Genomic DNA, 17,279 nt, shown 5'->3' with positions numbered 1-17,279 from the left:
ATAAATATATTCATTTATCAATGTTTTTGTTTTGCGGGATGATTATAACAAATATTTACTTAATATTCATTTGAATAATGAAAACCCACTTAAAATCTAACCTGCATTTAAATAATCATTCAACATTAAAATGTGGTTCTTTCCAGAGTTAATAATCAGCTAAACATTTTTCCTTGTCTTCCCTTGATTTATGTTTAATTTACATGACAGTGAATTGTATATGAAATACTAGCACCCATATTTTGTGTGATAATCTGTATAAGTCATGATCATGAGGGTGTTAAGACATTTATTTTAGCACATGTGAGTTTATAACACCATTGAAAGGTTATGTTGATACAACTAATTGTACTATTTGACAAAGAGTGGAAAAAAATCCAGAAGACCTTTAAGTAAAAGAGAAATTAACTTTAAAGTGGCACAATATATAGTGGTTCCTTATTTGGTTTAAATGAACACACTATTATCAATCTATTCATATAGTCTCAGTGTGGCACCATTTCCTTATTAAAGCTCTATGCAGAAGGAGTGGAGCTACTTTGTATTCTTATTCTTTGTTCTTCTACCACTTTCTCTTTCCCATGTTTACATTACAAGGGAGAAGTTAAGAAAATAAAAGAAGCCAACTGGGAAAGGCCACATAGCAGATTTGAGGCTTTGGGAGTAGGAGCAAGGAGCACAAATTCTCCAGGCATGCTGCTTGCATGCCTAACAATACATTTCGCTTTAAAATTCAGTTAAATGACATGAGAAGCTGCATCATTATTTTCCTGAATTAATTTCTCTTTCCCATGCAACAGTAACTGTTCTTCTTATCAACCACTTTCATAATGGGGAGTAAACAACCACCTCAGCAACATATATTATTAAGATTCTTCCTTTTTCAGGCCAGCTGTCCCTGCAATTATATTTTACAAATACAATTCTACACAGCTCCTCTCAGTTGAACACAATAATGTAATTTTACTGAATGACTCTGCAGAAAGCCTAATTATTTCTTGAAGCAGGGCTCCTGATGTTATTTTGCATTTAATTCACGACCACATGCTGTAGGTTATTATCTGTGCAGCAACCAATTGAAATATTTTCTGAAAAGTATTTCACATACTTTTTAACCTGCGACTTTTAAAAACAATTGTACTTTGCTTCTCAAACACACTAGAAGAACTCAAATCTAATAAAGAATAAATTATCAACTTCATATACATTGAATTAGATCTGTTTTTTATTCAAAAACATGTACTAATTCTATTATTGTTGAATAATAATGCATCTGTGTCATCCAGACAATTGTTTACATAATTTATAGCAATAAAAAATAAAAACTTGTAAATTAATAACATGTTATAGATATCTGTGTCAGTGACTGGGAAGGGTGTTATTCATTCATGGAATCTTTTCAAAAAACATTAACTAAATATTCTTTCTTCCTTCTGAGTCTTTGAGCCTGTATAGATTTCTTTGTGAAATCCATCATATGCCAGCTTAAACTGCTTTTTAACAGACATACATACGTTTATGCATATTATTATCTGTCATTTAAAATTATATTGATACGAAAAAGATACCACAAAAAAGATAGTAGTCAACATATGGTCAGTGCTTAATACGTGCCAGGAATATACTACCCTTTAGGTACAGGATTACTCTAAATCTTCACAATAGTCCTAAGTAAAATCTCATTTTACAGATAAGAATTTCAAAACTTAGACTGAGTAGCTTACAAAAGGATGAACAGGTAGTAAATGGAGAACACAGAATTTTATTCAAGAGATCTAATATCACAGGTCTAGTTCATAACACTGTACATACTGACATATATTTGTCTTAAGTTTTCAATTGCTGAGACACTGCATGTGTGTGTATGTGTGTGCATGTGTTTATTCTCCTTCAAGATGTGTAGATACTTTTGAAAGGAATGTAAGGATAACATTAAAATATTCCATATGGATTTTATAAAATGTATATTTTCTATATGACTTATTTACCTGAGGAAATTAACTGTAGTGCATTATTTTCCTATAGATGGCAATACAGACAATTCACTCTGATATAGTACTTAGTTACTTTTTGAGGAAAAAATTTTCTGCTCAAGATTGAAGATGAAAATTATATTTAGAGTCAGAATAAAAGAGAAGTAAAATTACGAATAAAAGTGTAATGGTAAACTTGAAATATGAACATATTTCATAGAAAAAAATCAAAGTATCATATACTTTTCAAATAGTTCTGGAACCCCAGCAAACCATCTCTAAAATCTAGGCTTATTCTCTTGTTACAGAGGTACATTTGTTGGAATGGCATTATAATACACCTACAAACCTCACAAATTCTACTACAGAGGCTTGTCTGTAAGAATAATTAGCTATTAGTCAACCTTGTGTGCAAAAATATATTATTTATTTATATTACACACTGAATTTGTCCATGTGATGATTGGAAGTGTAATTCCAAATCAAGAAGATGGAAAAATACCCATGTTAATGAAGTTCACAGAGAAAATACTCTGTTACATAGAAATAAGTTATAAGTCATTTTCTTAGTATGCAAATGATGAAAGTCGAATATTGTTGTAAGTTTGTTACATTGCATATGGAGATCTCATGAACACTTTTTAACTTACCCATAAGAACCTTAGGAAATATTATTGCTGTGCTGAAATATTAACTGCATTAAATAATATATGTCAATGAAACATATGATAGCAGTGTAAAATAAATCATGAGATCAATTCTGCAAAAAAAGAAAAGTCAAAAGCGAGGATATGTGATTTCAGTAAGTACCCTCAGACTGCAATGCTGTTAACATGATTAATATAGTTATTTACATGCTTCATCCAGGTGGATAAAATGATTACAATTGATGAGGTCATAAAACATGAATATTTAAGATGCATTTTCTTATGGGAAGACTTACATTGTTAAAGATGCGAGTGTAGGAAGAGACATCCTGTGAATAATATGGAAACTTCTTTTTAGGTTTTATAAATTTTAATTTTTTTTAAGTATTAGGAAGAGATAAATTGGATTCAGCAACATAACTTTTAATACCTAGTAACTTAATATATAATTTAGAATTAGATCACAGAGTGATTCTAAATGTAAGAGGCTAATACTTTGTCAACATTATACTTATAGGAAAATCTTAGAATGGTCTTTTGGGTTGAAATCATAGAATGGCCTTATGGGTTGTTTGTATGGCTTTACAGTGAATCAATTATTCAGATTACATTTTGGCAAATACAATTAATTGTATAGTGACAGGACATTACTTTAACTGAAAATATTACATTTCTACCAATGAGATGCTGTTGTCAAAGATACTGTACCTGGCCAAACTTCAGTCAAGTTCCCCTAAGCCCTCCACTCAAGTAGCTCAAACTTGGGCTTTGGTCTTAGTTCTTGTAGAGTCTAATCAACCTTAATATCTGGACAATTTCCTCCTTTCTACCATCCCCTTCATGATGTCTGATTACCTTTAGCAAGAATCTTGGCAGGTAAGTTTAGCAGAGAATTACCTTACTCTCTTAGTAATTTTCCATCCACCAATCTTTTCACCCTACTTCTTAGCTGTAAATACTTATGTGGTATTCAGAATTGAGCCTAATTTCTTCCCCCTACTGTAAAATCCCACTGCAGTAATCCCTTGTATTCCCCTAGATTCTTCCTTACCATCTTTAACAAGTGTCATGAACATTTTTTTCCTTAATGCTATATACATCAGTTCTCAGTCATAAATCTGGCATGATAATTTTGTTACACATTAAAAACTGCAGCCAATCAAGTAACTGGCGTAATATCATAAAAGAAAATGCTTGAGTGTTGAATCACTAGGTTAAATTAAAGGCATGCATTGAACCTAACAACCTAAAACTTAGAATAAGAACTATTTAAGAGTTCATTAAAAATTCATCAAAAAAGTGAATTTAGATTATGTCACAAAGAAAACCTCAATGTATTTCTCAAAGAAGAAATTTTAAAGTTCTCATTTTTTTAATCAACAAAATAGAAGTTAATAGCAAAAGTGAACAACTAGGACACACCTTAGGTGTGATTTAAGGTGTGTCCAAGAATATATCCAGAGGCACAAGCATAGTTTTAAACATTTTAATAATTAAAACTTATTTAAAACTTAAATTTAAAAATTATAGATTAACATTTGGGTATATGCTCAGTAATGGGATTGCTGGGTCAAATTGTATTTCTAGTTCTAGATCCCTGAGGAATAGCCACACTGTCTTCCACAATAGTTGAAATAAGTTACACTCCCACCAACAGTGTAAAAGCATTCCGATTTCTCCACATCCTCTCCAGCATCTGTTGTTTCCTAACTTTTTAACGATTGCCATTCTGATTGGCATGAGATGGTATCTCATCGTGGTTTTGATTTGCATTTCTCTAATGAACAGTGATGATGAGATTTTTTCATGTTTGTGGGCTGCATAAATGTCTTCTTTTGAGAAGTGTCTGTTCATATCCTTCGCCCACATTTTGTTGGGGGGCTTTGGTTTCATTGTCTATAAAATGTCCTGACTATGTTTCACATATACCCTCATTAAAGTACCTACTGATTTCAAAAAATAAATAAATAAATATAAAAATTGAGACTGATAAATGCCAAAAAAAATTATAGATTAACAAAGTAGAATGAAACTAAATTAAATAAACCTTTTCATCAATTGGCCAAAGAACAATGTCAACTTAAAAGAAATAGAAAAGTAATTTCAAAAAAATTTAAGCAAAACTTAATTATTAAAAAAGTTTAATTCATAAGTTTCAACAAAATTTGGATGAAAAATAATGAAATATATAAAAATTCTCCCAATCTAATCTAAGTTTATATCCATCATAGAAATATTGATTTCTTTCTTTCTTTCTTTCTTTATTATTCTTTAATTTCTGGGATACATGAGCAGATTTGTTGTGTAGGTATACATGTGTCATGGTGGTTTGCTGGACCCATTAACCCGTCATCTAGGTTTTAAGCCCACCATGCATTAGATATTTGTCCTAATGCTCTACCTCCCCTTGCCCCCCACCCTCCGACAGGCCCCAGTGTGTGATGTTCCCCTCCCTGTGTCCATGTGTTATTGTTCATCTCCCACCTATGAGGGAGAATATGTGGGTTTGGTTTTCTGTTTCTGTGTTATTTTGCTGAGAATGATGGTTTCCAGCTTCATCCATGTCCCTGCAAAGGACATAAATTCATTCTTTTCGATGGCTGCATAGTATTCCATGGTGTATATGTGCCACAAGAAATATTGATTTCTAAGATATATTTTGATCTTTCAAATACCTCCAGCTTTACTCACAGTCAGCAACCAGCACCAACAGCCATGTGAGTGACACCATTCTGGAAGTAATTTTTTTAGCCAGGTTAATTTAGCTAATGCATGTTCATGTACAAAATAAACTATACCAAACAGGTCCTTCCTAAACTGTAGTAGTGTAAACAAATTAACGTCTGTTGTTTCTTAAACCAACTGAATGTTGAGAATGAACTGCTATATAGCAATAGATCATAATTAAAAGAGTTATTCTTTTGGAAGCTCTTTGTAATTTATTATTTTTTTGATTTTTTTCAATTGATTTTCAATTTTGGCTCTTAAATTCAATAATTATTGAAATATTATATATAATGAGTGAAAACAAATATTCCAACAATTGGAAAATACTTCAATATATTTTGTTCATATTTATTTATAAACTTTAAAATAATAAGTTTAAAGATATTCAACAATACAGGAAAGAGGCTTATGACTTTGTGTTAAAAATCTTCATTTTACTTTCTTGGACACTTGATAAACTAGCCAATACTATCTAAATTCAAAATTTATCCTACATTTATTTTGCAGTTAATCAGCTAAACCTTAGTGGAGAAAACAAGCCCCCTGATTGTTCTCACTTTAAATTCATGATTATTAGCCTTGATCTTTCTGAACCTATCCTATCCTATCTCTAGTGGATTCATATCTAAGGGATTATTTCAGGCTGTCACTAATCATGACCAGCTACCTATCCTTGCCTGCCCTCACATGCTCTGCACCCTTGCATATCATTACAGTTCAACTCTTCATGTACTGATGACAGGATGCCCCATTCTCTTTTCTTCTCATCGGCATCACAGTTCTCTCCCTTTTCTTACATCATCAAGTTTTTATTCCCCTTTGGATCATTTCAATTAGCATTTAGGCCAGATATTATTTTTCTCATTTTAAAAGAAAAAAATCATTATTTTGGCTCAATTTCTTACCTCCTTCTGACACACCATTTGCTTTTATTTCTTTAGTTTCCTCATTCAAAACTCCAGGAAAGACTAGCTTATACACTCTCCAGTTCTTATCCCCTTTTTTCTTAATTCCACTCCAGTTGGTTTTTCTTTTCCAATACTCCATAGAAGCTGCTTTTATCAAGATTACCAATGTCCTCCCCATTGTATTTATTTATTTATATTTATTAGTTTTTTTTATTTCCATAGATTATTGGAGAACAGGTTGTGTTTTGCTATATGAGTAAGTTCTTTAGTGGTGATTTTGAGATTTTGGTGCATCGTGCATTCAGTGAACAGAGAACACTTCTACACTGCTGGTGGGAATGTAAACTAGTACAATCACTATGGAAAACAGTTTGGAGATTCCTTAAATAACTAAAAGTGGAACTACCACTTGATCCAGCAATCCCCCTACTGGGTATCTACCCAGAGGAAAAGAAGTCATTATACGAAAAAGATACTTGCACACACATGTGTATAGCAGCACAATTCGCAATTGCAAAAATGTGGAACCAAACCAAATGCCCGTCCATCTACAAGTGGATAGAGAAACTGTCCTCCTCATTTTAAATCCAACAGTCTGTTCCCACTCGTTGCCTCACTTGGTCTATCAGCACTATTTAACGAAGCTGAAACTATCTCTTCTAGTCGTACAATTTAGAAAAAAATTTTTTACTTGGTTTTCCAAACTCACTCTTTTTTTCTCCTCTCTCACTAGTTGCTTCTTCTCTGTCAGATTTGCCAGCCCTTTCTTTTCTTTTCATGCTTTTAATATTGAAGTGCTTCAGGGCTCATCCCTGGTGTCTTCTGTTTTCTAGCCACACTGATGTCTTTCTGCTTTATGTGGCCGCATGGTCTTAAATACGTTTGACTCCCAAATGTAGTAAAGCTGGACAAGACTTCTCTTCTGAACTGCACAACTCAATATCTGGCTCCCTGCTTAACATATTTCCACTTGAGGGTTTCATACACATCTCAAACTTAGCATGTCCAAATCTGGATTCTTGATCTCTCCATCAATAGACTTTTTTTTAAAATCTCTGAATACAGAGTTTATGGTTTCTGCCTTCCGTTGCTCTGAAACAGAATTGTTATCCATGCACATTGACTACAGTAACTAAACAAAAGAATAAATAAATACATGCAGCAAACTTTGAGAGCACATACTCATGTATACAAATATGAAACTGAAATGCAATATATCAATATCTGATACTAATCTTCAGCGGTGGAGGGAGAATATGTGGGAATTTTCCATGATGGTTATGTATTAGTGTTATAGCTAGAGAAAATAATTAAGTGCTAAGTACAATTTTTTAGATTTTAAGACACACAAAGAATAAGATTGTATAAATAAGAGAAAATACTGCCACTCGCAGAATTAAATAATTACAATTTATGATTATATTTATTGGGTCATCAGGTAACATTTCCTTCTGCTTCATCAAAAAAGTCATTTCAAGGAAAAGTAATAATATTAAATGAATTTGAGATGGCTTTTTCTCATATTTATGACAAATACAGGAAATGATTTTATCTTGTTGATTTCTACATCTATAATCTAGGAAAGTAACTGGCATGTGGTAATAACTATTTTTCATAACTTCAAATGCTATTTCTATCTTATTAGATACAATTATTTAGAAGTAATTGATGCTAAACATTCTAAATTCTTATATACCCTGGGGGCCTCTCCTATCAATACTTAATAACACATTTCAAATTATCAAATTGTGTTTCTGTTAAAACAATATAATCTAGATATTTGACCTATTGAAATCTTTACACAAAATGATGTGGGCAGAATGAAATACTTTTCAAGTTGAAAATATGAGCATTTTAGCCACGGACCAGACAAAGGAGTTATTAGCTTTCATTTTCTTCTGAGTTACATCTACTTTGTGTCTGTGATCATGGAATTGCCCAATGGATACTTGAAACTAATGTGCTAAGGGACTCTAAAATTATAGGCTAGGCTGCATTAAAAGCAACTCTTAGTGCTTTAAAAATTGCATGTCATCCACATTCCTCATGAAAATGAACATTGAAATGTTCTTATAAAAATACATCTGGTAACATGCACTCATGTATGCCTAAATTAGGTTTAAAGTCACTTGAATTTTCCCTGTTTTTAACAAAAGTTTTGGGGCTTCATGCTTTTGGTTTATTGGTGTACAATTTGCACTATATGCCTGCAAAACTAAATTTTTATTTATTTGTTTATTTTTTTAGTTTTAAAAGTTTCTTTTGGAGAATAGTGGTTATGAGTTTGAACTCTGATTTTGGACTGACTGTGAGACATTAGTTATTAAAACCTCCTGTGACTCAATTTCCTCTTTGTAAAATGGACATTAAAATAGCACCTAACTCATTGTTGCTATAATATTTTGAGGATTAAATGAAATAATGCATGTAAAGTTGTAGAACATTTTCTGATGCATATTTCTAACAACTATGACATAGCAATGAATATATACCTATATAAGGATTTGCTATGTCTGCATATGCATACATATTAGTTTACTTAGGCTGCCATAAAAAAGTACCAAGACTGAGTGTCTTAAACAACAGAAATCTATTTTTTCACAGTTCTACACGCTGAGAAGTCCAAGGTCAAGGTGTCAGGGGGATTGGTTGCTTCTGAGGTCTCTCTCCTTGGCTTGTAGTTGGTTGCCCTCCACTATGTGCTCACATGGTCATTCCTCTGTGCACATGCATCCCTGGTGTTTCTTGCATGTGTCCAGATTTCCTCTTTCTACAGACACAAATCATATTGGATTAGGACTCAACCTGTCTCATCTTAACTTAGTCACTTTTTGTATGGCCCTATCTTCAAATTCAGTCATATTCTGAGGGATTGGGGTTTAAGACTTCAACATATACACTTTTGGAGAACAATTTGGGAGGCTGAGATGGGAGGATTGTTTAAGCCCAAGATTTCAGGACCAGCCTGTTTAACACAGTGAGTTCCTGTCTACTATGGTTTGGATCTGTGTCCCAATCCAAATCTTATGTAAAACTGTAATTCCCGATGTTGGAAGTGTGGCTTGGTGAGAGGTGATTGGGTCATGGGAGCAGTTTCTTATGGTTTAACACCATCCCCTTGGTGCTGTCATCAATAGTGAGTTCTCATGAGATCTGATTGTTTAAAAGTGTGCAGTGCCTGCCCCTCTCTTTTCCTCCTGCTTTGGCCATGTGAGATGACTCATTCTCCCTTTGCTTTCTGCCATGATTGGAAGCTGCCTGAGGCCTCCCCAAAAGCAGAAGCTGCTATGTTTCCTGTATAGCCTGCAAAACCATGAGCCAATTAAAACTTTTTTATCTATAAATTACGCAGCCTCAGTTATTTCTTTATAGAAATACAAGATTGGACTAATACACCATCTCTACAAAAAAATAAAAAAAACAATAGCCAAGCGTGGTGGTGCATGCCTATAGTCCTAGCTATTCAGGAGGCTGAGGACTTAAGTCCAGGAAATTGTGGCTGCAGTGAGCTGTAATCGCACCACTGCGCTCCAGCCTGGGTAACAGAGCGAGACCCTGTGTCCAAAAACAAAACAAACAAACAAAAAGATTGTCAAACATTTCTGAAAAATGAGAATTGCTCATACAATTTTGTTGAAGCTCCAGTGTAATAAAGTGAGGGGTAGACTTGGGTTTCATTGCCCTGTCTCTACCATTGGTTTTTCCTCCCATTTGTGCACATTCTTAAAGTAGACTAACATATAAATAGAATTAATACTATGGCTTTTTTTAAGTGTTTAAATGTTGTTTTTTTAAGTGTTTGTTTAGGGTATAAAAGTAGGACTAATAAATTATTCTACTTTTTAAGTGGACTGTAAATGCAACATTGATTTTCAAAACAACACTGATTTCAACAAATAAGTACTGTCATCTCAATGGACTCATTTGGTAGGAACTGGTTTATATGCCAATATGTGGTGTGATCTAAATGAATGCTCTCCTAAAAATATAAATTATTTTACTTGCTATTAAGCCTTTTTCCTCTCCTGTGATAACACCCACGAAGCTACGGTGAAAGATATCTTATAATTCAACATAATAACAATTATTTTTAAGGGAAGATAACAAAAATTTCTTTTATCCCCACATTGTTATTATATTTCCCTTTTGGTTAACATTCCCTCTTCAGATATCCTTTTTACAATGAAAACACAGTAGCCTCTCTGCTGTATCTCTTTGCCAACAAGGTACTACAAGATTCCAAAACCTGTGGCAATTTGACATTTTGTTAATACATGACTTTGTATTATGCAACCAGAAAAAAAAAATACTTAAAACAATGAGAGAGGGAGAGAGCACGCTCCCAGGTAACCACTCAAGTTAAATATCTGAGCAATATTCTCACTTAAATTTCATTATTTATGTCCTGCTCTAGGTGGTATTTTGGAGTTTAGAGAATCATAAGGATATTTTATATCTGGGTTACACTGTACTCCAAGGACATATACATTTAAGTTTACAATTGTATCAGATTAGTTTCTTCTAGGATCTTGGAGATGGGGCAGCAAAAGAGTTGTGGCTTATCTAGGAGGGATGGGATTTACAGATCACAAAAGCCACAAGTAGAGAAATATTGGAGGCACAGGTGGAACATCTCCTTTTACACTGAATAATGCTTGCTCCCTTCCCATAATTAATCAATTACAAAATATAAAGAAAAAACTTTTTTTTCCTGTTTGAGTTTTGAATTGTTTATATTTCAATACAAAGATACAGCAGCTCAACTCCTTCTTTTTTTTTAACAGCTTAAACTTTTCCTTATAGTTGTCTGGGAAGCAGAATTAAAGTTGTGTGGCCCCTGAGAGATAAGGGGACTTGGATAGGGGATGAGATTGTGGTAGGAAGATAATAATAAGGCTACATATCAAGAGACTGCACCTGTTGTCCTTAAGCATGTAACCTGAATGAGTGGCCCTAGCTTCCATGGAAACACCTGAACCTCAGGTAAGTGTCGACATACTGCTTGGTCTACATGATACACTGTCACATGGAAAGCATGGCTCTGTCCAGCCTAGGACAAGGGCAGTCTCATGGACTGGGTCCGCTCATCAAACAGTGAGAGGCTCAGAAGTATAGCAGAGTAGGAAAAACATGATGCCGCTGGTGACCTGAAAAAGGGGAATCTCTAAGGCAGTAAAGAGAGTAATCTTCCCTGAAATACCCAAACAAAGAACTTGAAAATAGCATGTCTTTACTTAGGAGGTTAGGAGTAAAAGCTTTTTGAGAGGTAGATTCTTAGCACCATCAGCCAGTCCAGATCATCGACGGGTGACTCAACATATTTATCTTAGTTTTGGCTTCCATAGTAAACTACCATAAATGGTGCAGTTTAAACAACACATATGTATTTCTCACAGTCTAGAAGCTGTGAATTTGAAGATCAAGGTGGCAGCAGATGCAGTGTCTGGTGAGGGCCCGCTTCTTGATTTGTAGCCAGCTCCCCGTTCCTTGTAGCCTCACATGGTGGAGAGCAGGGAGAGGAAGCAGACTCTCTTGTGTCTCTTTTTATAAGAGCACTAATTTCACCATGAGGACTCCACCCTCATGACCTAATCACCCCCAAAAGCCCTATCTCCAAATACTATGGCATCGGGAATTAAGCTCCAACATATGAATTGGGGCAGAGTGGGAGGCTGGAAACAAACCTTCCGTCATTAGCAATTCTTTGTATCATACTACAATATGATAACTTATTGTAGTAAGTTAACTTCTGTCATTGCCCCTTCTCCCTTGCTTTCTTCTTCCACTATCCCAGAGCTACATTTTCCACTGCACCCTTGTAGTCTCTTCCTTATTTTTCTGCAACATAATACCATATGTAATTTTTTAGAACAATTTTCTTCACAAAAACTTTATTAATCATTCAACCTCAGAGATATTTCAAGGCCAGGCATGGTGGCTCATTCTTGTAATCCCAGCACTTTGGGAGGCTGAAGCAAGAGGATCACCTGTCAGGAGTTTGAGACCAGCCTGGCCAACCTGGTGAAACCCCTTCTCTACTAAAAATACAAAAGTTAGCCAGGCATTGTAGCTCACACCTGTAGTCCCAACTATTCGGGAGAATCGCTTGAACCTGGGAAGCGAAACTCAGGCTAAATTAAAAAAAAAAAAGATATTTCAAACATTCAATTTCCAGTAGTACTTATATTTGTATAAAACAATCTATTAATTGATAATGTATTGTCTTAAAATTTAGAGGAACATTTATCTTGCCTTTCTAATTAGATTGTGCAGGTGTCTTTTTTTTTTTTTCCTCTAGTATTCCCTACAATGCCTACAATGTATGAAATGACTATCGGTTGACTTGATTTTACTAGCACAACACTCACACAGCCCTGGTTCCTGTGTTAATAAGAAAAATGAGCTTAAATAGAAATATACATTTTAGCCCACCTCAATAGGCAGTGTTTAGCTGTTAGGTGAGTTTCCATATTTTAGAGATGTATTGAGATATTCAAAATGCAGTCTAAATCAACGTTTTAGATTTATATCAGATGAAGTGCACTCCAATCAAATTAATAATCGATAGCTGTGGTCCAGGTCTGAAACTGAATGCAAAGCAAATTTGAAAAATTTTCTGATCAGTATCCAATCTGTAAAATGACTGTCACTATTCCTCAACAAAGGAGCAAATAGATTATAATATCTTATAAAGATTTTATTATTACTTTTCTTTTTAAACTGAGAGATGCATTGCTTAGATTCTGAGGGCTGGGGGAAAGTCACATTTGTTGGAACTGAACCATGTGTCACAGCTTCAATTTAAATTAGGAGGGAAATTGAAAGGGCCCCCATGTGAAAGCTATGTTCAACTTGTTAGTTAACAAATAAATGAATGCCAAGTCAACATTCTAAAGCATTTTATTTCTACAATGCTTGGTTATTAGTGGAATTCAGATTATTTAAACAACCACTGCAATGTTTTGCTCCTTGTTCCCCTGGATCTGTCTCCTTTTATTCCTTCCCTTTCTCCACACACAAATATCCACCATGCCTCAGTTTTTAAATGCTTCTTCTCCTTACTGTGAAATCTGTCTTGAAGAATATTGTCACAGCAGAGCAGGAGAAGGTCTTAATCCAAGCCCTGAGAGACACATTTGAAAGGGACGTGCAAGAGAATTTGGTGACCGTTTAATGTTTTAATCCCCTTTACTTTTGTTAGAATAATTAACATAAAGAGAAAGGTAACTACCATGAGCAAATAAATCTTATTACAGTGAAATGCAGACAAATGCGCAGACACACATCCATCCGTCATAGCATGACCTTCCATTGACTTGTTCTGTAATAAAAAACATGGCCAAAAATATCCATATTTTTTTTACCCATCTGATTTATGAAGGATACAGTGATTATTTTTTCTGTTGAAGAAATTCACTAGTCACATCAGGAATATAATGCTCAGAGAGAAAGAGAACAGAGTAGTGACTAAGACCATGGCCTCTGGAGTAAAAATACTGATTATAAATTCTGACCCTGACCCTTACTAACTATGCAACTTTGGACAAGTTACCTAATACTTTTTGCTTCAGTTTCATCATCTGTAACATGAAAACAATACTACCTCCCACATGAGGATGTGGTGAAAATTAATGTACATATGTCTACACACAGAAGACCTAGACTAATATCCGGTCCATAGGAAACATTATACTATATAAAGAGTAGTTGTTCTTATTGGTGTGGGAAGGTAGCATTTTCCATTATGATCTCTTTTGTAGTATTTGAATTTATAACTTTGTGAAGGCATTATTTTATTCATTTACCAAAGAAAACATAAACACAAAACTATGTTTATTTAGGCTCAGTTACAAATGTTTAAAAAGTTTGAGATTGCTTATTGTTTATTAATTTAATGTATTTGAAGAGAAATGAATCCATGTATTTGAAGAAATAAACACATTTTTGTAGTTTTAAGTAGCTTTAGAATTTTGTATGTAAATATAATCATGAAAAAATATATCAAAATAAGGCAATGTTAATCATTAATATACTTTAGAACTATAAAAATATAGTCGAATGTTATTTCCAAGATTTAATATTAAATTTGAGATGGGTTAAAAATCAGATACCATAAAGTTAAATACTCTTCAAGACAAATAGAAAGTTATTTTTGGAGAAGTACAAATGACTTTTTCATTTTTGTTTTTCTATTTCAAGATTTTTTATTTTTATTTTTATTTTATTTTATTTTACTTTTATTATTATACTTTAAGTTCTAGGGTATATGTGCACAACATGCAGATTTGAAACATAGGTATACATGTGCCATGTTGGTTTGCTGTACTACAAATGAGTTTTAATAACACTGATGTGCATTAACATTTTGCTGTAAAATATACAATTCTATATTGATTACAACAATAATGATTTTTAAAATTAAAATATAAAAACATTTCTCAATAACTTATCTTTTCTATCAACCATCATTGTTAAAATATTTAAAAGGCATTTCTGTTTTTATTACTAGGTCTTCTCCTTTAAGAAACAACATGAGGATTCCCAGGCAAGATGGCCAAATAGGAACAGCTCCTGTCTGCAGCTCCCAGGGAGACCAATGCAGAAGGCAGGTGATTTCTGCATTTCTAGCTCAGTGTAAACAAAGCCACCTGGAAGTTTGGATTGGGCGGAGCCTACCAGAGCTGGGCAAAGCCTCTGTAGCCAGACTGCCTCTCTAGATTCCTCCTCTCTGGGTAGGGAATCTCTGAAAGAAAGGCGGCAGCCCCAGTCAGGGGCTTATAGATAAAACTCCCATTTCTCAAAGACAGAGCACCTGGGGAAAGGGGCGGCTGTGGGCTCAGCTTCAGCAGACTTAAATGTTCCTGCCTGCTGGCTCTGAAGAGAGCAATGGATCTCCCAGCACAATGCTCGGCTCAAGCTCTGCTAAGGGACATTCTGCCTTCTCAGGTGGGTCCCTGACCCCATGTCTCCTGACAGGGAGACACCTCCCAGCAGAGGTTGACAGACACCTCATACAGGAGAGCTCCGGCTGGCATCTGGCAGGTGCCCCTCTGGGACAAAGTTTCCAGAGGAAGGAGCAGGCAGCAATCTTTGCTGTTCTACAGCCTCTGCTGGTGATACCCAGGCAAAGAGGATCTGGAGTGGACCCCTTAGCAAACTCCAGCAAACCTGCAGAAGAGGGGCCTGACTGTTAGAAGGAAAACTAACCAATAGAAAGCAAGAGCATCAAAATCAACAAAAAGGATGACCCCACAAAAACTCCATCCTAAGGTCACCAACATCAAAGACCAAAGGTAGATACATCCACAAAGTTGAGAAAAAAACAGTGAAAAAAGACTGAAAATTCCAAAAAACAGAAAGCCTCTTCTCCTCCAAAGGATCACAATTCCTTGCCACCAAGGGAAAAAACTAATGGAGAATGCGTTTGATGAATTGACAGTAGTAGGCCTCAGAAGGTAGGTAATAACAAACTTTTCTGAGCTAAAGGAGCATGTTCTAACCCAATGCAAGGAAGCTAAGAACCTTGATGAAAGGTTAGAGGAATTGCTAACTAGCATAACCAATGTAGAGAAGAACATAAATGATCTGATGGAGCTGAAAAACACAGCATAAGACCTTCGTGAAGGATACACAAGTATCAATAGCCAAATTGATCAAGCAGAAGAAAGGGTATCAGAGATTGAAGATCAACTTAATGAAATAAAGTGTGAAGACAAGATTAGGTAAAAAAGAATGAAAAGGAATGAACAAAGCCTCCAAGAAATAAGGGACTATGTGAAAAGACCAAACCTACGTTTGATTGGTGTACCTGAAAGTGATGGGGAGAATGGAACCAAGTTTGGAAACACACTTTAGGATATTATCCAGAAGAACTTCCCCAACCTAGCAAAACAGGCCAACATTCAAATTCAGGAAATACAGAGAAAACCACAAAGATACTCCTTGAGAAGAGAAACTCCAAGACGCATAGTCATCAGGTTCACCAAGGTTGAAATGACGGAAAAAATATTAAGGGCAGCCAGAGAGAAAAGTCGGGTTACCCACAAAGGGAAGCCCATTAGACCAACAGCAGATCTCTCTGCAGACACCCTACAAGTCAGAAGAGAGTGGGGGCTGATATTCAACATTCTTAAGGAAAATAATTTTCAACCCAGAATTTCATAGTCGCCAAACTAAGCATCATAAGTGAAGGAGAAATAAAATCCTTTACAGACAATGCTGAGGAATTTTGTCACCACCAGGCCTGCCTTACAAGAGCTCCTGAAGGAAACACTAAATATGGAAAGGAAAAACTGGTACCAGCCACTGCAAAAAACAAACCAAAATGTAAAGACCATCAATGCCATGAAGAAACTGCATCAACTAATGGGCAAAATAACCAGTTAGCATCATAATGACAGGATCAAATCTATACATAATAATATTAACCTTAAATGTAAACAGGCTAAATGCCCCAATTAAAAGACACAGACTGGCAAATTGGATAGAGTCAAGACCCATTGTTGTGCTGTATTCAGGAGACCCATCTCACTTGCAAAGACACAAATAGGCTGAAAATAAAGGGATGGAGAAAGATTTACCAAGAAAATGGGAAGCAGAAAAAAAAGCTGAGGTTGCAAACCTAGTCTCTGATAAAACAGACTTTAAAGCAACAAAGATCAAAAAAGATGAAGAATGGCATTACATAATGGTAAAGGGATCAATGCAACAAGAAGAGCTAACTATCCTAAATATATATGCACCCAGTACAGGAGCAGCCAGATTTATAAAGCAAGTTATTAGAGACCTACAAAGAGACCTAGACTCCCACACAATAAGAGTGGGAGACTTTAACACCCCAATGTCAATATTAGACAAATCGATGAGACAGATAATTAACAAGGATATTCAGGACTTGAACTCAGCTCTGGACCAAGTAGACCTAATAGACATTTACAGACCTCTGTACCCCAAATCAACAGAATATACATTCTTCTTAGAACCACATAGCACTTATTCTAAAAGAGACCACATCATTGAAAGTA

General features: G+C 34.9%; 1 long non-coding RNA gene across 1 annotated transcript in view; it reads left to right on the top strand.

The window, feature by feature from the left end:
• The window catches only part of LOC107970493 (uncharacterized), a 49,583-nt gene extending 33,551 nt beyond the window's left edge, over window positions 1–16,032 (top strand). The window contains exons 8-9 of the long non-coding RNA XR_008547028.2: window positions 11,040–11,238; window positions 14,765–16,032. This is a non-coding gene — a long non-coding RNA (uncharacterized LOC107970493). The remainder of the gene's footprint in view (window positions 1–11,039; window positions 11,239–14,764) is intronic.
• Window positions 16,033–17,279: the final 1,247 nt, after the last annotated feature.

This window comes from Pan troglodytes, chromosome 2 (assembly GCF_028858775.2).
Source record: "Pan troglodytes isolate AG18354 chromosome 2, NHGRI_mPanTro3-v2.0_pri, whole genome shotgun sequence".
NCBI lineage: Eukaryota > Metazoa > Chordata > Mammalia > Primates > Hominidae > Pan > Pan troglodytes.
The sequence above is the reverse complement of the archived record's forward strand: the minus strand, read 5'-3'. Positions and strand labels throughout refer to the sequence as shown.